Genomic DNA, 20815 nt, shown 5'->3' with positions numbered 1-20815 from the left:
AACCATTTCTCTATGTGCTTTCCCACTTGTTGTTATGCTGTGTCTCTAATAACAAATTTTATACCTGCATTTACAGTTTCTGCCTCCATGGGAAAAACATTTTTCACTGGGGGCAAAGATCCAGGGAAAAATAACGTCTGGCCTCTAGCCCTTGCTGGTCTGGTGGCTAGGATTCCTGGTTCTCATCCAGGCTTCCCAGGTTCAATTCCTGGGAAGGTAATTAAGATCTCTTCATGTTACTTCTCACTGCCAACTCAACCGTTCTATTAAGTGATATACCAACCATTGGCCATGACCCAACATGAAGGACCAAAAAAATGTAAAAAGGAGGTGGCACCCCATTAACTTGGAAAAACTGATAGCTTACGGTTGGAAGGTTGTTGCTGGCCCACAAAAAGACGCCGGGATTCTTGGCCTCCAGAAGAGAAGAATTCAATTCGGGGCCAGAGATGAGGCTTGATTGCTCAGAGCTTTTGTGTAATAGAGTTTTATTAAAGTATAAAAGGGATAGAGAAAGCTTCTGACATAGATGTCAGAAGAGGGCAGAAAGAGTACCCCCCTGCTAGTGTTAGTAATGGAGTTATATACCTTTTAATTAGTTATTACAATGAATCAAAAGAATGTCTCAAGTTTGTGAAAATTTTACGATACCTACTCCCACAATTTACATTTTAGGATAACAAGATTAAAATTTAATGATAGAAAGACCCTCCAGACCCACTCCCATAATACACATTCTAAAATATCAGGATTAGTCAGAAGGTTTTCAGAAAGGAGAAACTGTCCTCCAGCCAAAAACATTGTTGTTGTATAATCCCTAGTACAGAGTTTAGACTGAGTTGTGTAATTGACTAAGACTAAGGAATGCAGAGGAAAAAATGTTTGTCCTTTTCTCCTCCTTGAGAATTTCAGACCCCCAATCTCCACTTTGAGAGCCCCAGACCGCTTTTTCTTCCTTGGGGACCCTGAATTTCTTATCAGTCTGCCTGGGAATTGACTTTCTCATTCCCCCGTTTTCTTTTAGGAGAATTATGTTGCCTAGGGAATAGGGCGTCGTTCTCATTCCATAACTGCTTCCAAGCTGATAAGGGACGTTGTCCCTAAATTGGTGAGGCAACATATTCTCCTAACCCTCATATTCAGGGTTTCCGATCCAGGGACCCCACGTAATAGTTGGAGGAGGCTGTGGCACTCGTAGGAGCTTAGACAACCATTTACAACTTAAAAGCCTTCATGCGACTAGAAACAAATCCAGTTACAGTTACAGATGCAGGGAGCAAACAGCAAAAACAGAACAACCAGAATTATTGTAATTAAAAGATCATTTTCACCATGGGGAACTAGTTAACGTCTCCCAAAGTGAGGTAATTGAGGCTTCAGGAGTATCCATGGCCCCAGTGATCTTGTTCATGTGTTTAGTAAAATGAGTAACATTCATGCTAGTATCAGGTATGTACAGCACTGGGTATGAAAAATGGCACAAGTTCCTCCTTGTGCCGCTATCAGAATATCTAAAGCCAATCTGTTTTGTAAAACCACCTTTCTAATTTGTGCTTATTTGGCATTAAGAGCTGAAATAGCCTTGTGAGAATCTTGTCATGCCTGTTGAGTAAAATTAGTCAAAGCATCCACTCGTAGCATAACATCTGTAGTTCCCAGAGAGGGAACAAACACTGCAGCCAAATAATCATACCAGTGAAATACAGACCTTGCCCACCGAGTTTTAAGATGGGGTAAATTAGCAGGCTTTTTTTGGAAGCTCTGGAAATATAAAGCTGCGAGTAAAAGCTAGACCCAGGGAGCATCTCCCTATCCAACCAGGGGGAAGCCATGCCCATAGGTAAGAGCCACATATCCAATAGGTCCCATTTGGAGCAAGCCAGTGTGCCTGAGATATTCAGTCCCAATCAGGGCCTGGCCAGGCAAAGGGAGGACCTGAATTGGGGTTGGAAAACTTGGGAATGATTACATTGCATATTTCCTGAGGCAAAAATCCCAGCTGTTTTCAATCATTATAATTAAGTTGTTGGCTAACTTCTGGGAATGGCTCTATTTATTCCCATCATATAGGGGCAGTAGACATTAGACGTCCTTTTTCAGGAGTTAGCCATGTAACCTCATCCCATATTTGATAAACATCAGGTAAAAAACCGTTAGATCTAGACCCATTTCAGAGAAGGCAATGGCACCCCACTCCAGTTCTCTTGCCTGGAAAATCCCATGGACGGAGGAGCCTGGAAGGCTGCAGTCCATGGGATCGCTGAGGGTTGGACACGACTGAGCGACTTCACTTTCACTTTTCACTTTCATGCTTTGGAGAAGGAAATGGCAACCCACTCCAGTGTTCTTGCCTGGAGAATCCCAGGGATGGGGGAGCCTGGTGGGCTGCCGTCTATGGGGTCGCACAGAGTCGGACACGACTGAAGTGACTTAGCAGCAGCAGACCCAATTACCTTATGTGTAGCAAAACAGTCATTAAACTGAGACAATGTATAATCAAAATTAAAAGTCACGTCATGTATAGTTAAAGTACAAAGTGTTGCACCAGTCCATCTTAGGGTTGTTTGATGTCATCAGTTTAAGAAGAGGCATCACATACTATTGTTGTTGAAGGTATTCGCAGACTTGGAGAAACTCTTTTCCTTGAAGTGGAGATGTCCACCACAGGAAGCCTTCCACTGATGAAGAGGGGAGAGCTCCGCAGACCCAGCAATTAGACCGATGGTGGAATGCAGTGTAGGAGTGAGCCCAGGACATGAAGGCATTGTCTTGAGGATCAAACAGCAGACTCAGGACTTTTGAAGTAGGCTTACATAGATTATCAGGCTCATCTGAAAAGTACAAAGTCAGAGCAGAGAAAGTAAAGACATAAAACGATGCCACTTAGTTCTGGTCAGGGTGCCACCTCTTAACTCAAGTGTGATGTACCCATGAATAAATTCCTGGCACTTTGACTGCTGTGGGAGAAGAAAGAATAACCTAGTAAAGGCCTTCCCAGAGGGGCTTCAGGGATTGGCCCTCAGATCCCAATGTTTTTATGTGGACCTCAGTTTCTGGCTCAAATAGAGGGTTGCTTGACTCAGAGGCTGGGTCAGGAGTCATTTCCCAGAGTTCCATTAATGCCTGTTGAAAAGCTGAGAGCTGAGTTACATAATTAGTTAATTCCAAGGCTTCAGGGTCTATAACAATGTCTGTGCGTGAGAAAGGCCTTCCATAAATACATTCAAAGGGGGACAGTCCCTCCTTTTGGGGGACAGTCTGAGCCCTCATTAAAGCTATGGGTAGAACTTTAATCCAATTGTCCTGAGTCTCTTGAGTTAATTTGCACAGATGTCTTTTAATAATGTCATTAACCTTTTCAACCTTTCCTGAGGATTGGGGTCTCCAGGAACAGTGTAAGTGATATTCTATTCCTAGAGCTTTAGATACCCCCTGAGTTACAGCAGCTTTAAAGGGGGAGCCATTGTCACTCTGAAGGCTCCGTGGCAATCTTTATAACCTCCTTAGCCTGTTCACTATGGCAGGGAAAAGCCTCAATCCATCCAGTAAAAGATACACGCAAACTAGTAAGCAAGAATATCCATTAGCTTTTGGCTTATGAGTAAAATCAATTTCCCAGTCCTCTCCAAGATACTTTCCACTTCGTTGTAACCCAGATTTTGCTAGCTTCTCAGTCTTTGGGTTATTCTTCTGACAAACCTCACATCTTTTTATAATATTCTTTAATGTTTTCATTACATTTTTACCTTCAAACAAATGAGAAGCTATCTGGTAAGTACTTTCTACACCTAAATGAAAACTCTGGTGTAAACCCTTAAGAATTTTCCATTGAGCATTTTCAGGAATTATTAATCATCCATCCTCAGACTGTAACCACCCTTTATCAGTAATCTTTGCTCCTCTTTTCTCATATCTTTCTAATTCTTCCTTAGTATATTGTGGTTTTTCCTGTTCCACAGGACCTGTCCAGATCAAAGGTGTCTGTAGTGAAGGGGTTTTGTAAAGTGCTGCTTTTCTGGCTTGACAGTCAGCCAACTGATTACCTTCGGCTACTTTACTCCCATCCCTGCTGTGCCCTTTGTAATGCATAACAGCTACTTCTTTAGGACAATATATAGCAGTGGGGAAACAGTGGAAACAGTGTCAGACTTTATTTTTTTGGGCTCCAAAATCACTGCAGGTGGTGACTGCAGCCATGAAATTAAAAGACGCTTACTCCTTGGAAGAAAAGTTATGACCAACCTAGATAGTATATTCAAAAGCAGAGACATTACTTTGCAGACTAAGGTCCGTCTAGTCAAGGCTATGGTTTTTCCAGTGGTCATGTATGGATATGAGAGTTGGACTGTGAAGAAGGCTGAGCGCCGAAGAATTGATGCGTTTGAACTGTGGTGTTGGAGAAGACTCTTGAGGGTCCCTTGGACTGCAAGGAGATCCAACCAGTCCATTCTGAAGGAGATCAACCCTGGGATTTCTTTGGAAGGAATGATGCTAAAGCTGAATCTTCAGTACTTTGGTCACCTCATGCGAAGAGTTGACTCACTGGAAAAGACTTTGATGCTGGGAGGGATTGGGGGCAGGAGGAGAAGAGGACGACAGAGGATGAGATGGCTGGATGGCATCACGGACTCGATGGACATGAGTCTGAGTGAACTCCAGGAGATGGTGATGGACAGGGAGGCCTGGCGTGCTGCGATTCATGGGGTCACAAAGAGTCGGACATGACTGAGCGATTGAACTGAACCGAACTGAATTGAAAAGTCTCTCGGTCTCTCTGAAATGCCTAATAGGTAGGTTCTCCTGTTGCTGTTTTAAACGGTCTTTCTTTCCATATTACAGCATGAGCATGTAAAGTCAAATAAGCATACTTAGAATCAGTGTAGATATTTACTCGCTGCCCTTTGCTTAACTCTAGAGCTCGGGTCAAAGCCACAAGCTCCGCTAACTGAGCACTGGTTCCCTAGGGGAGAGCTTTTGTTTCTAAAACCTGTTAAGCAGTCACCACTGTGTAACCTGCTTTTCGCTTTCCATCCCAAACAAAAGAATTACCATCTCCAAATATTTCCATGTCAGGATTGTCTAATGAAGTATCTATTAGATCTGTCTCATATTCATGAAAACAGAGGCATGGAATTTGCTCAGTATAGCCCTTCCCAAAAGGGGTGAGGGAGACTCTGGCACAATCAGAAACTCGGGTGAAAATAGCACAGAGTCTCAGTTACCACCTAAAGAAGAACTGAAGTAATACCTTTTGGCTCGTCTACAGTCCCATTACGGAAGTCGATCAGGAAGAAAGTGGGCCAGGGGCTTCAGTAAGCACAGAGAAAGTTGCCCCAGTGTCTAAAAGAAAATCGACAGTTTGGCCCCCCACAGTTATTAATACCTGGGGTTCCTCAGGTATAATTAGGATAGGAGCTTGTGTGGGGACCCCCAGACACCTTCAGTCCTGATTGTCTTGAGAGTCCAACCCCTGAAACCTATGCCTGGGGGCAGTCTCTCCTCCAGTGTGGTCCCTTGCAGACTGGACATGGAGCTGGGGGCAGCTTAGATGCCTGAGGGCAATCCCGCTTGAGGTGCCCCTCCTTTCCACAGCAATAGCGGGCCCATCCCTTTTCACCTGGGTCCCTCTGGGCATTTTTCTCAGGCTGTTTAAGAACAGTTGTTATAGCCATTATGAGGGCTTCTGCCCATTCCTTTGTCTTTTTCTGCCTTTCTTTCTTTTCCTCATATTCCCTACCTTAATAGACTGTCTGAGCCAGTTGTAACAGATTATCTAAAGACTGATTTGGTCCATAAGCCCATTTTAATAGCTTATGGAGGATATCTGGAGCCGACTGAGTGAGAAATGTATCTTTTAAGATCACTCTTCCCCCTTCACTTTCAGGATTAATCTCAGTGAATCTGCGAAGGGCTTCTCTCAGTCTGTCTAGGAATTTACCAGGAGCTTCCTTCTCCTCCTGTTCTATGTTTGACAATTTGGCATAGTTTAAAGGCTTCAAGAATACATCTGACAAAATGACTCTGATCCCATCTTCCTTTAGCTGTGTTGTAGTCCCAGTCTGGTTCTATAGTCAGGACCACCTGATTCCCAGTGGGGAGGGCGGCTATCTCGCCCTCCCTCTTCCCTACTGATTCATTACCAAGCCATTCATCTCCATAAGCAACCGCTTTTCCCAAAACTAAACTTTTAGAGTCAGGAGTCAGCGTTTGTCCCAAGATATACATCATATCCTTCCAAGTAAGGTCATAAAACAGAGTAACACCTTTAAAAGCTCTAATATATTTTTCCAGGTCCTTTAAATAGTCTCCCAGATCCTCCTTGATTCTTTGTATTTCTTGATAAGAAAAGGGCTTATTAACTCTGATAGAGTGATTATGTTTCCTGGTGGGTACTTCATGAAGACGCAACAGGTTGTGTGGCTGTTCCTCAGTCTTTCTGGCTGCTCTGCGCATATGATCCCAGGGATAGATTGGAGAAAGCTGCTTTTCTTTATCTCTTTGTCTCCTGTCCTCCATCTCATCTCTTACTTCAATGGTCTGAGTTTCTACTGAAAGCAGAGTAGTCTGAGGTCGTACTGAGACAGGAGTTGTTTGGACCTCTACTTGGGCAGTTTGAATCTCAGTTTGGGTTTTTACTGAGACCAAGGCAACCCTTCTTGGGTTGGATCTCCTTGCAGACCAGGGGACTCTCAAGAGTCTTTTCCAACACCACAGTTCAAAAGCATCAATTCTTAGGCGCTCAGCTTTCTTCACCATCCAACTCTCACATCCATACATGACTACTGGGAAAACCATAGCCTTGACTAGATGGACCTTTGTTGGCAAAGTAATGTCTCTGCTTTTGAATATGCTATCTAGGTTGATCATAACTTTCCTTCCAAAGAGTAAGCGTCTTTTAATTTCATGGCTGCAATCACCATCTGCAATGATTTTGGAGCCCCCCAAAATAAAGTCTGACAATGTTTCCACTGTTACCCCATCTATTTCCCATGAAGTGATGGGACCAGATGCCATGATCTTCGTTTTCTGAATGTTGAGCTTGAAGCCAACTTTTTCACTCTCCTCTTTCACTTTCATCGAGAGGCTTTGTGGTTCCTCTTCACTTTCTGTCATAAGGGTGGTGTCATCTGCATATCTGAGGTTATTGATATTTCTCCCAGCAATCTTGATTCTAGCTTGTGCTTCTTCCAGCTCAATGTTTCTCATGATGTACTCTGCATAGAAGTTAAATAAGCAGGGTGACAATATACAGTCTTGACGTACTCCTTTTCCGATTTGGAACCAGTCTGTTGTTCCATGTCCAGTTCTAACTGTTGCTTCCTGACCTGCATACAGGTTTCTCAAGAGGCAGGTCAGGTGGGCTGGTATTCCCATCTCTTTCAGAATTTTCCACAGTTTATTGTGAGCCACACAGTCAAAGGCTTTGGTATAGTCAATAAAGCAGAAATGGCTGTTTTTCTGGAACTCTCTTCCTTTTTCCATGATCCAGTGGATGTTGGCAATTTGATCTCTGGTTCCTCTGCCTTTTCTAAAACCAGCTTGAATGTCTATAAGTTCATGGTTCACGTATTGCTGAATTAGTTATTACAATGAATCAAAAAAATGTCTTAAGTTTGTGAAAATTTTACCAGACCTACTCCCACAATTTACATTTTAGGATAACAAGATTAGAATTTGACAATAGAGAGATCTTCTAGACCCACTCCCATAATATACATTCTAAGATATCAGGATTAGTCAGAAGGTTTTCAGGAAGGAGAAACTGTCCTCCAGCAGGATACATTGTTGTATAATCCCTAGTACAGAGTTTAAACTGAGTTGTGTAATTGACTAAGACTAAGGAATGCCGGAGAAGGCAATGGCACCCCACTCCAGTACTCTTGCCTAGAAAATCCCATGGATGGAGGAGCCTGGTAGGCTGTAGTCCATGGGGTCGCAAAGTCAGACACGACTGAGCGACTTCACTTTCACTTTTCACTTTCCTGCATTGGAGAAGGAAATGGCAACCCACTCTAGTGTTCTTGCCTGGAGAATCCCAGGGACGGGGGAGCCTGGTGGGCTGCTGTCTATGGGGTCACACAGAGTTGGACACGACTGAAGCGACTTAGCAGTAGCAGCAGCAAGGAATGCAGAGGAAAAAAAGTTTGTCTTTTTCTCCTCCTTGAGAATTCCAGACCCCCCAATCTCCACTTTGAGAGCCCCAGACCCATCGAGTCAGTGATGCCATCCAGCCACCTCATCCTCTGTCGTCCCCTTCTCCTCCTGTCCCCAATCCCTCCCAGCATCAGAGTCTTTTCCAATGAGTCAACTCTTCTCATGAGGTGGCCAAAGTACTGGAGTTTCAGCTTTAGCATCATTCCTTCCAAAGAAATCCCAGGGCTGATCTCCTTCAGAATGGACTGGCTGGATCTCCTTGCAGTCCAAGGGACTCTCAAGAGTCTTCTCCAACACCACAGTTCAAAAGCATCAATTCTTCACAGTCCAACTCTCACATCCATACATGACCACAGGAAAAACCATAGCCTTGTTGGTTATTACGATAAATCAAAAATGACTCAAGGTTGTAAAGATCTTACTAGACCCACTCCCACAATTTACATTTTAAGATGACAGGATTAAAACTATCAATAGAAATATATTACCAGACACACTCCCATAATATACATTTTAAGATAACAGAATTAGTCGGAAGGTTTTCAAGAAGGAGAAACTGTCCTCAAGCAGGATACATTGTTATAAAATCCTTAGTACAAAGGGAGAACAAGATGGCAGAGGAGTAGGTGGATGTGGAGTACATCTCTCCTCACGGATACATCAGGAATACAGCTTTAGACACAGAACAATGGCTGAGAGCAGACGGGAGGAAATGATCAGTGGAAAAGAATATATAGAACCACGCAAAACTCCGTAGGATTAAGGAACTAGGGGGAAAAACAGGAGTGTTAGTAGGACTGGACCTGACCTCAGCGAGTGGGGCAACTGAAGCAGGGGTCTGATCCCCACACTGGGGCAATTGTCTGAGTCAGAGGAGAAACATTTAAGGCTGAGAGTGAAACAGCTGATTTGTGGCTGCCTGAATGGAATGAGAATCAGACGGTCCTGGCCGCAGCCATATATACCCCAGACAGGAACACTGGTCCCCTGCAAGGTGCAGCAGCTGGGAGCTGGAGTTTAGGGATTGTGGGGCAATCCCAGGGCAAGGGCTGCTGTTGACTGCAGAGAGATGAATCGAGGGGATGCCGCCTCATGTGAAAAGTTAACTCACTGGAAAAGACTCTGATGCTGGGAGGGATTGGGGGCAGGAGGAGAAGGGGACAACAGAGGATGAGATGGTTGGATGGCATCACTGACTCGATGGACGTGAGTTTGAGTGAACTCCGGGAGTTGGTGATGGACAGGGAGGCCTGGAGTGCTGCAATTCAGGAGGTCGCAAAGAGACGGACAGGACTGAGCGACTGAACTGAACTGAACTGAGGGAGATCATGGTGGGAAATGCCGCTGGAGGAAGCCAGGCAGCCATGGAAGCAAGGTGATACTGCTGAGTCGCACGTAGGGGAAGAAGCCATCACCATAGCCCCTCTCTCCCCACACGCCAGCATCGGCAGCTGATCAATAGAGAGGCTGGCCCATCAAACGCCTGACACTGCACTACAGAGGAGGACCCCACCCAGGGTGCCCTTTAAGTGCCTGACGTGCCAAAAAACAAGTAGGCCTTCAGCCAGGGGGCCCCTCTATGTGCCTGACAAGCTGAACAACAGAGAACGACCCCAGGCAAGGGGTTAGAAGGAGTCCTTAGAGGGAGCTATGGAGAAAGACTGGCCAAACAGACCTTCTGATTGCCAGCTACAAGATGCTTGAGAAAAGACTCTGATAGGGCCATCACTCCTGTGGTGGAGGCAGTCTGTGTCCCTGAACACTTGGTGCCACCAGGGTACCCACAAGCCAAGCAACTATGCCACCTTCATGCTCAACTCTCAGTGGGGCAGAGCTGACACAGGCAAAAAAAATCTTGCCTCCATGTGAACAGGGTCGCTTTGGTCGTTTCTGACTCTTTGCGACCCTGTAGACTATGGCCTGCCAGGCTTCTCTGTCAGGGAGGGGGGTTCTCCAGGCAAGAATACTGGAGTATATTGGGCAATACTGGTTGCCATACCCTTCTAAAGCACTGTATTTCTTGTGGCTGCCAACCCCCTAGAATACCTGGTGCTGCCAGAATCCCTGTGAATCACCTCCATACCTGGCTCTCACAGGAGCAAACCCAAGTCTTCCAGGGCAGCCACGGGAGCAAATCCCAGTGGTTGACCCACATGTAGAGGTGGAAGTGAAGTCGCTCAGTCGTGTCCGACTCTTTGTGACCCCATGGACAGAGGCCTACCAGGCTCCTGCCTCCACGGGATTCTCCAGGCAAGAGTACTGGAGTGGGTTGCCATTTCCTTCTCCAGGGGATCTTCCCAATGCAGGGATCAAACCCGGGTCTCCAGCATTCCAGGCAGATGCTTTAACCTCTGAGCCACCAGGGAAGCCCTAAATCAAGCCACAATTGAAACCCAGGGGGCAGTGTGGCTAAGGAAGAAGACCCGAAACTCTCCCACCATCTGTACAAGCTGCACATTAAATCCACACAATCAACTAGGCAGACTCTGTCTATGGAATATATAAAGGCCACTGAGAGCTCCTGCCAAGAAAACACACTAGTTCTGGTAGTTGTGGAAACTGGAGGCAAGAACACACAGGAGTAAAGACCAGATTAGAATCTGAGCTGCCCCCACATCAGGTCCAGAGATCAGCAGGATGCTGAAGGGCATCCTAGGGAGGTAAGGTGGACTGTGACTCCCAGCAAAGGAAAGGACTCTGACAGCAGTGACTCAAGAAAAACATTTATTATTCTTAATTTTTGACTTGCTCTCTAGATTCTTTTCTTTTTTTCCTTCCCCTCATGCCCGTTGCAGTTGTCGATTTTATTGGTACTAAGAAATTCAATTAAGCTTTTGAGCTTGTTTTTGGTTTTTCTCAGTCATGTTTTTTATTGCTATTATAAACCTCTGCCTCTACGTTGGGCTTTTGCAGTTCTTTGGAATTTTCCTTCTCTCTTTTTTTAATTTTAATTTTTTAAACCTATCATAATTTTTCTACATTTATTCGTTTGCTTTTCCTACTGATCTTTTCCTCTTGCAGTTAATCTTTAATGTATATAAATCTTCTTTATCTACCTCTGTTTAACTTTGGATATCTAGTCTATCTTTCTTTTCTTTCTCTCCTTTCCTTTCAACATATTTGTTAATTTTATTTTCATTGCTTTATTCTCCAATTGGGACCTTGCTTTAGTTTTGTTTTCCAGTTTATGCTTTAGTTAGTTTTGTTCTGGTAGATATAATTTTTGGCTTCCTTTGTTTGTCAGGTCAATCTATTGTACTTTATTTTTGTTGGACTGTTTTGATTTTGCTTATGGGTGAATATGTATATGTGTATATTCAGCCACACTTTTCATTGTTATAAATTTCTGCTTCTATGTTGGGCTTTTGCAGTTCTGTGGAGTTTCCCCCCTTTTTTCTTTTTTCTTTCTTCTTCCATTTTTAAAATAATTTTAATTTTTAATTGTTTTAAACCTATTATATTTTTTCTACATTTATTCCTTTGTTTGCCTTTCCTACTGTTCTTTTCCCCTTGCAGTTAATCTTTAATGTATATAAATCTTCTTCATCTACCTCTATTTAATTTTGTGTATCTATTCTTTCCTTCTTTTCTTTCTTCCCTTTCCTCTCAACATTTGTTCATTTTGTTTTCATTGCTTTATCCCCCAATTGCACCTTGCTTTAGTTTTGTTTTCCAGTTTGTGCTTTAATTAGTTTTGTTCTTAACTGGTAAATATAACTTTTGATTTCCTTTGTTCACCAGGTCAATATATTGTACTTTATTTTGTTGGACTGTTTTGATGTTGCCCGTGTGTGTATATGTATATATGTATTATTCATTATTTTAATTATTATTTGCTGATTTTGTAACTGCCATTTCTTTGGGGTTCATATTTTGTTTCTCATTTTTGGATATTTGTTTTAATCTCACTTAATGCCATACCAAACCACTTGTGGAATCTTCGTTCCTGATCAGAAATCAAGCCCTGAGCCTCTGGAGTGAAAGCACTGACTCCAAGGCCCTAGACTACCAGAGAACGAACCCTAGGGAGTACCAAATGGTGAGAACTCACACAAAGGAAACCACTTAAATACAAGACCCAGCATTACTCAACCACCAGTAGCACCCTGTGCAGGTTTTGTTTTGTTTTGTCTCAACAAAACAAAAATACAAACCCAATCATCAGCAGACAGGATTACTACCTCACTCAGTCTTGCCCATCAGAGGAAAAACACAAACAAAAACTCAGCACAAATTTCACCCTATACAAACCTCACCCAAGCCACTGGAACCACCTTAGGAGGGCAGAAACCAAAAGGAAGAAAGAATTCAACCTTCTTCAAGGAAAGATTTCAACTTTCCTTGAAGCCTGGGAAAAAGAGACCTCAAACACAATAAATTAAAAAAAGTAATGAGAAGGCAGAGAAATACTTCACAAATGAAGGAACAAACTAGAAACACAGAAGTCCAAATAAATGAAGAGGAAATAGGCAAACTACCTGAAAAAAAATTCAGAATAGTGACAGTAATGGTTATCAAAACCCTTGAAAACAATATGGAGAAAATACAGGATTCAATCAACAAACACCTAGAAGAATTAAAGAATAAACATACAGAGACAAACAACATAATTACTGAAATTAAAAATCCTCTAGAAGTAATCAATAGCACAATAACTGAAGCAGAAGGATGAATCAGTGAGCTGGAGGATAAAATGGTGGAAATAACTTCTGAAGAGCAGAATAAAGTAAAAAAAAAATGAAAAGAACTGAGGATAGGCTCAGAGACAATATCAAACACACCAAAATCTGAATTATAGGGGTCCCAGAAAAAAAAGAGAAAAAGAAAGGGTATGAGAAAATTTTTGAAGAGATTATAGTTGAAAATTTCCCCAACATGGGAAAGGAAATAGTCAATGAAGTCCAAGAGGCACAAAGAGTCCCACACAGGATAAATCCAAAGAGAAACATGCCGAGACACATACTAATCAAACTAACAAAGACTAAACACAAAGAAAGAATATTAAAAACACAACGAAAGAATATTAAAAGCAGCAAGGGAGAAGCAGAAAGTAACATACAAGGGAAACCCCATATGCTTAATAGCTGATTTTTCAGCACAAATTCTGCAGGCCAGAAGTGAATGTCAATATGTATTTAAAGTACTGAAAGGGAAAAATCTACAACCAAGATTACTGTAACCAGCAAGGATCTCATTCAAAATTGATGGAGAAATAAAAAGTTTTTCAGACAAGCAAAAGTGAGGAGAATTCAGTACCACCAAACCAGCTTTACAACAAATGTTAAAGTGACTTACATAGTCAAGAAATACAAGAGAAGAAAAAAGATCTACAAAATCAACCCCAAACAATTAAGAAAATGGCAATAGGAACATATATATCAATAATTACTTTAAATGTAAATGGGCTAAATGCTCCAGCCAAAAGACACAGACTGGCTGAATGGATACAAAAACAAGATCCATATATATAGTGTCTACAAGAAATCCACCTCAGACCTAAAGACACATATAGATTGAAAGTGAGAGGATGGAAAAATATATTCCATGCAAATAGGAAGCAAAGAAAGCTGGAGTAGCAATCCTCATGTCAGACAAAATAGACCTTAAAACAAAGAAGATTGCAGGAGATAAGGAAGGTCACTATATAATGATCAAGGGATCGATCCAAGAGGAAGCCATAATAACAACTGTAAATATCTATGCACCCAAATTGGAGCACCTCAGTACATAAGACAAACACTAACAGACATAAAAGGAGAAATTGACAGTAACACAATAATAGTAGGAGACTTCAACACCCCACTCACACCAATGGACAGATCATCAAAACAGAACATTAATAAGGAAACATAAGTCTTAAATCATACATTAGATGAGATGGATCTCATTGATATCTTCAGAATATTCCATTCAAATGCAGAAGAATACACCTTCTTCTCAAGTGCACACAGAATATTCTCCAGGATAGACCACATCTTGGGTCACAAATCAAATCTCAGCAAATTTAATAAAATTGATATTGTATCAAGCATCTTCACCCATCACAATGCTATGAGACTAGATAGCAATTACAAGAAAAAGACTGTAAGAAACACAAACACATGAATTTAAACAACACATTTAAAAATAGCCAACAGGTTACTGAAGAAATCAAAAGGGAAATAAAAAAAATTTCTAGAAACAAATGACAATGAAAGCACAACAACTCAAAACCTATGGGATGCAGCAAATGCAGTTCTAAGAGGAAAGTTAATAGCAATACAATCCTACAGCAAGAAATAAGAAAAACATTGAATAGACAACCTAACTTTACACCTAAAACAATTGGAAAAAGAGGGCAAAAAACCCCCAAAATTAGTAGAAGGAAAGAAATCATAAAGATCCAAGCAGAAATAAATGAAAAAAAAATGAAAGACACAATAATAAAGATTAATAAAACTAAAACCTGGTTCTTTGATAAGATAAGCAAAATTGACCAGCCTTTAGCCAAACTCATCAAGAAAAAGAGAAGAATCAAATCAACACAATTAGAAATGGAGAGGTTACAGCAGACAATGCAGAAATAGAAAGGATAAGAGACTATCAAGAACAACTATATGGCAATAAAACGAATAAAATGGAAGACGTGGAAATACTCTTAGAAAAGTTCAATCTTCCAAGACTGAACCAGGAAGAAATAGAAATTATGAGCAATCCAATTACAAGCATTGAAATTGAAGCAGTGATTAAAAAAAAATCTCCCCCCAAAACAAAAGCCTAGGACCAGATGGCTTCACAGGAGAATTCTGTCAAACATTTAGAGAGAGCTAATGCCTATCTTTCTAAAACTCTTTCAGAAAAATTGCAGAGAAAGGAACACTTCCAAACTAATTCTATGAGGCCACCATCACCTCAATACCAAACCCAGACAAAGACAACATAAAAAAAGGAAACTACAGGCCAATATTACTGATAACATAGATGCAAAAATTCTCAACAAAATTTTAGCAAACAGAATTCAGCAATACATCAAAAAGCTCATACACCATGATCAAGTTGGGTTTATTCCAGGAATGCAAAGATTCTTCAGTATATACAAAGCAATCAATGTGATACACCATATTAACACATTGAAAGATAAAAACCATATGACCATCTCAATAGATGCAGAAAAAGCCTTTGAAAAAATTCAGCATCCATTTATGATTAAAACTCTTCAAAAAATGGGCATAGAAGGAACCTACCTCAACATGGTAAAGGTTATATAAGCCTACAGCAAACACTATTCTCAATGGTGAAAAACTGAAAGCATTCCCCCCTAAGATCCAGAATAAGACAAGGGTGTCTGTCCACTTTCACCACTGTTATTCAACATAGTTCTGGAAGTCCTAGGTATGGCAATCAGAGAAGAAAAAGACATAAAAAGAATCTAGATCAGAAAAGAAGAAGTAAATCTCTCACTGTTTGTAGATGACATGATACTATACATAGAAAACCCTAAAGAGAGCATCAGAAAATTACTAGAGCTAATCAGTGAATTTAGCAAAATTGCAGGATACAAAAAAAAAACAAAACAAAACACAGAAATCACTTGCATTGCTATATACTAACAATGAAAATTCAGAAAGAGAAATTAAGGAGTTAATCCCATTCACCATTGCAATGAAAAGAATTAAATATCTAGGAATAAACTTACCAAAGGAGACAAAAGAACTATACACAGAAAATTATAAGACAGTAATGAAAGAAATCAAAGATGACATAAACAGATGGAGAGATAGTCCTTGTTCCTGAGTAGGAGGAATCAATATTCTGAAAATTACTATACTATCAAATGCAATTACAAATTCATTGCGATCCCTATCAAATTACCAACATATTTTTCACAAAACTAGAACAAAAAATTTCTCAATTCATATGGAAACAGAAAAGATCCTGAATAAAAAAAAGGAGTCCTGAGAAAGAAGATTGGAGCTAGAGGAATCAACCTTCCTGACTTCAGATTACACTACAAAGTTACAGTCATCAAGACAGTATGGTACTGGCACAAAAACAGAAATATAGACCAATGGAGCTATAAATAAACCCATGCACCTATGGGTATGTTATTTTTGACAAAGGAAGCAAGAAGATACAATGGGGAAAGACAGTCTCTTCAATAAATGGTGCTGGGAAAACTGGACAGCTACATGTAAAAGAATGTAAAAGAATGTGCAAAAGAACATCTACATGTAAAAGAACACTTCCTAACACCATGCACAAAGGTAAACTCAAAATGGACTAAAGACCACAATGTAAGACCAGAAACTGTAAAACTCTTAGAGGAAACATAGGCAGAACACATGATGACATAAATCAAAGCAAGATGCTCTATGACCCTCCTCCTAGAGTAACGGAAATAAAACCAAAAGTAAACAAGTGGGACCTGATCAAACTGAAAAGCTTTTGCACAGCAAAGGAAACTATAAGTAAGGTGAAAAGACAGCCCTCAGGATGGGAGAAAATAATAGTAAATGAAACAACTGACAAAGGATTAATTTCCAAAATATACAAGCAGCTCATACAAATCAATGCCAGAGAAACAAACAACCCAATGAAAAGGTGGTAAAAAGACCTAAACAGACATTTCTCCTAAGAGGACTTACAGATGGCTAACAAACACATGAAAAGATGCTCAACATTGTTCATTATTAGAGAAATGCAAATCAAAACTACAAGATATCACCTCACACTGGTCAGAAGGGCCATGATCAAAAAGTCTACAAACAACAAATACTCAAGAGGGTGTGGAGAAAAGGGAACACTCTTGCACTGTTGGTGGGGATTAAATTGATACAGCCATTATGGAAGACAGTATGAAGATTCCTTAAAAAACTAGAAATAAAACCACCAATGACCCCGCAATCCCACTCCTACGCATATACCCCGAGGAAACCAAAACTGAAAAAGACACATGTATCCCACTGTTCATTGCAGCATTATTTACAATAGCTAGAACATGGAAGCAACCTAGATGTCCACTGACAGATGAATGGATAAAGAAGTTGTGGTACATATACACAATGGAATATAACTCAGCCATCAAAAGGAACACATTTGAATCAGTTCTAATGAGGTGGATGAACCTAGAACCTATTATACAGAGTGATGTGACTCAGAAAGAGAAAGATAAATATTGTATTCTAACACATATATATGGAATCTAGAAATATGGTACTGAAGAATTTATTGATAGGACAGCAACGGAGAAGCAGACGTAGATAATAGACTTACAGACATGGGAAGAGGGGAGGAGAGGGTGAGATGTATGGAAACTTTAACATGGAAACTTACATTCAGTTCAGTTCAGTTCAGCTTAGTCACTCAGTCATGTCCGACTCTGTGACCCCATGAATTGCAGCACGCCAGGCCTCCCTGTCCATCACCAACTCCTGGAGTTTATTAAAACTCATGTCCATCGAGTCAGTGATGCCATCCAGCCATCTCATCCTCTGTCATCCCCTTCTCCTCTAGCCCCTAATCCCTCCCAGCATCAGACTCTTTTCCAAGGAGTCAGCTCTTCACATCAGGTAGCCAAAGTATTGGCGTTTCAGCTTCAGCATCAGTCCTTCCAATGAACACCCAGGACTGATCTCCTTTAGGATGGACTGGTTGGATCTTCATGCAGACCAGGGGACTCTCAAGAGTCTTCTCCAACACCACAGTTCAAAAGCATCAATTCTTTGGCGCTCAGCTTTCTTCACAGTCCAACTCTCACAGCCATACATGACCACTGGAACAACCATAGCTTTGACTAGGCGGACCTTTGTTGGCAAAGTTATATCTCTGCTTTTAAATATGCTATCTAGGTTGATCATAACTTTCCTTCCAAGGAGTAAGCGTCTTTTAATTTCATGGCTGCAGTCACCATCTGCAATGATTTTGGAGCCCCCCAAGATAAAGTCTGACAATGTTTCTGCTGTTTCCCCATCTATTTGCCACGAAGTGATGGGACCAGATGCCATGATCTTAGTTTTTTGAATGTTGAGCTTTAAGCCAACTTTTTCACTCTCCTCTTTCACTTTCATCAAGAGGCCTTTTAGTTCCTTTTCACTTTCTGCCATAAGGGTGGTGTCATCTACATATCTGAGGTTATTGATATTTCTCCCGGCAATCTTGATTCCAGCTTGTGCTTCTTTCTGCCTAGTGTTTCTCATGATGTATTCTGCATATGTTAAATAAGCAGGGTGACAATATACAGCCTCAACGTACTCCTTTTTCTATTTGGAACCAGTCTGTTGTTCCATGTCCAGTTTTAACTGTTGCTTCCTGACCTGCATCTGCTTCTGTTAGGTCCATACCATTTCTGTCCTTTATTGAGCCCATCTTTGTGTGAAATGTTCCCTTTGTATCTCTAATTTTCTTGAGGAGAGCTTTAGTCTTTCCCATTCTATTGTTTCCCTCTATTTCTTTGCACTGATCACTGAGAAAGGCTTTCTTATCTCTCCTTGCTATTCTTTGGAACTCTGCATTCAAATCTTTCCTTTTCTCCTTTGCTTTTCACATCGCTTCTTTTCACAGCTATTTGTAAGGCCTCCTCAGAAAACCATTTTGCTTTTTTTTGCATTTCCTTTTCTTGAGGATGGTCTTGATCCCTGTCTCCTGTACAATGTCATGAACCTCTGGCCATAGTTCATCAGGCCCTCTATCAGCTCTAGTCCCTTAAATCTATTTCTTAGTTCCACTGTATAATTGTAAGGGGTTTGATTTAGGTCATACCTGAATGGTCTAGTGGTTTTCCCTACTTTCTTCAATTTAAGTCTAAATTTGCCAATAAGGAATTCATGGTCTGGGCCACGGTCAGCTCCCAGTCTTGTTTTTGCTGACTGTATAGAGCTTCTCCATCTTTGGCTACAAAGAATATAATCAATCTGATTTCAGTGTTGATCATCTGGTGATGTCCATGTGTAGAGTCTTCTCTTGTTTTGCTGGAAGAGGGCGTTTGCTATGACTCGTGCATTCTCTTAGCCAAACTCTACTTACATTATCGAGTGTAAAATAGATAGCCGATGGGAATTCGCTGTTTGGCTCAGGAAACTCAAACAGGGACTTTGTATCAATCTAGAGGGGTGGTATGGGGCTGGACATGGGAGGGAATGTCAAAAAGGAGGGGATATATGTACACCTATGGCTGATTCATGTGGAGACATGACAGAAAACAACAAAATTCTGTAAAGCAATCATCCTTCAATTAAAATATATATTAAAAAAATGACCTTCTAGCAAGGATTTGCAAGCAGTGGGTTACTCTCAGCAAACAGAATGCTGGGAAACGTACATTCCTACAATGAACAAAAGGCAAGAAAAGAGTGTTTTTCAGGCATCTATCTATCAGCAACTGTCTACTTTCTATGATGTGAGAACACATTTGCACAGAGGCCCCAATTTCCTGAGTCACAGAGAGTATGTTTCCCTGCACTTTTTGAGCCTTGTGAACCTATTTCTAGGTGATACTAGGACTGCTCACGAGGAAACAGACTATAAGAAAATGTCTGAGAGTGCCGAGTGCCATACTGTTGCTGCCAACAGAGAGAAAACGCTAATTTTGCCAACACGGTTTAGTATCTAGGTTCACACTCAGAATGTGTCCCTGCAGTATCCAAGAATTTTCCAGACAGCCCTAGGATCACTGGAAACAGAGATCAATGGAAACAGAGAAAACATCATGGAACAGACAGTTTGATATTTGTTTACTTTTCCTGTGATTTGGGGGCCTTCCCTACTGTATAAGAGGTGAGGGGAAATTGTTATTTAAAAGTGACCTCCAGGCAAGGATTTCTGATTTCTGTTTTGGTTAGTGAACAGGGTGCTGTGAAATCTATGTTCCTCTGATGAACAAAAGGACAAAAAAGAGTATTTTTCAGCCATCTATCTTTTGGCAACTGTCTTGATTCTATGATATGAGAACAACACTTGCACAGAGGCCCTAATTTCCAGATTCATAGGCAGTATATTTCCCTGGGCTTTCTGAACCTTGCAAACACATTCCTAGGTCATACTGGCACTGCCCATGAGGAAACAGGCTGCAGGAGTGTGTATGAAAGAGTTGAGGACAATACTGTTGTTACCTAGTTTAGTTGACATTCCAATGGAAATGATCTTGCTGCAAGGAGTTGCAAGCCGCCTGCTAGCTTCAGAAATCCCAATTGTTTGACCAAAGCTATGGCTATCATAAGTAGGAAAACAGTAATTGGATGAATTTTCAGGCCGCTTCTCGGCCGCACTGTTTTAAGGCCAAGAGAGAGAGATAATGCTGATTTAGCCAACAAGGTCCAGTATCCAGGTTCACATTCAGTACGTGTCCCTGCAGTATCCAAGAATTTTCCAGACGTACTTAGGATCACTGGATGCGCGCTCCAGAGAAAACATCATGGAACAGAAGGTTTGATATTTTTCCTTCCCCTATGATTTGGGGGCCATCCCTACTGTATAACAGGTGAGGGGAAACTGTTACTTAAAAATGACCTCCAAGCAAGGATTTCTGAGCAGTGTGTTTTGGTCAGCAAACAGAATGCTGGGAATCCTATGTTTGGTTCAGTTTAGTTCAGTTGCTCAGTCGTGTCCGACTCTTTGCGACCCCATGAATCGCAGCACGCCAGGCCTCTCTGTCCATCACCATCTCCCGGAGTTCACTCAAACTCAC

This window comes from Oryx dammah, unplaced genomic scaffold (genome assembly GCF_014754425.2).
Source record: "Oryx dammah isolate SB20612 unplaced genomic scaffold, SCBI_Odam_1.1 HiC_scaffold_19, whole genome shotgun sequence".
Classification (NCBI taxonomy): domain Eukaryota; kingdom Metazoa; phylum Chordata; class Mammalia; order Artiodactyla; family Bovidae; genus Oryx; species Oryx dammah.
Note: the sequence above shows the minus strand (reverse complement) of the source record.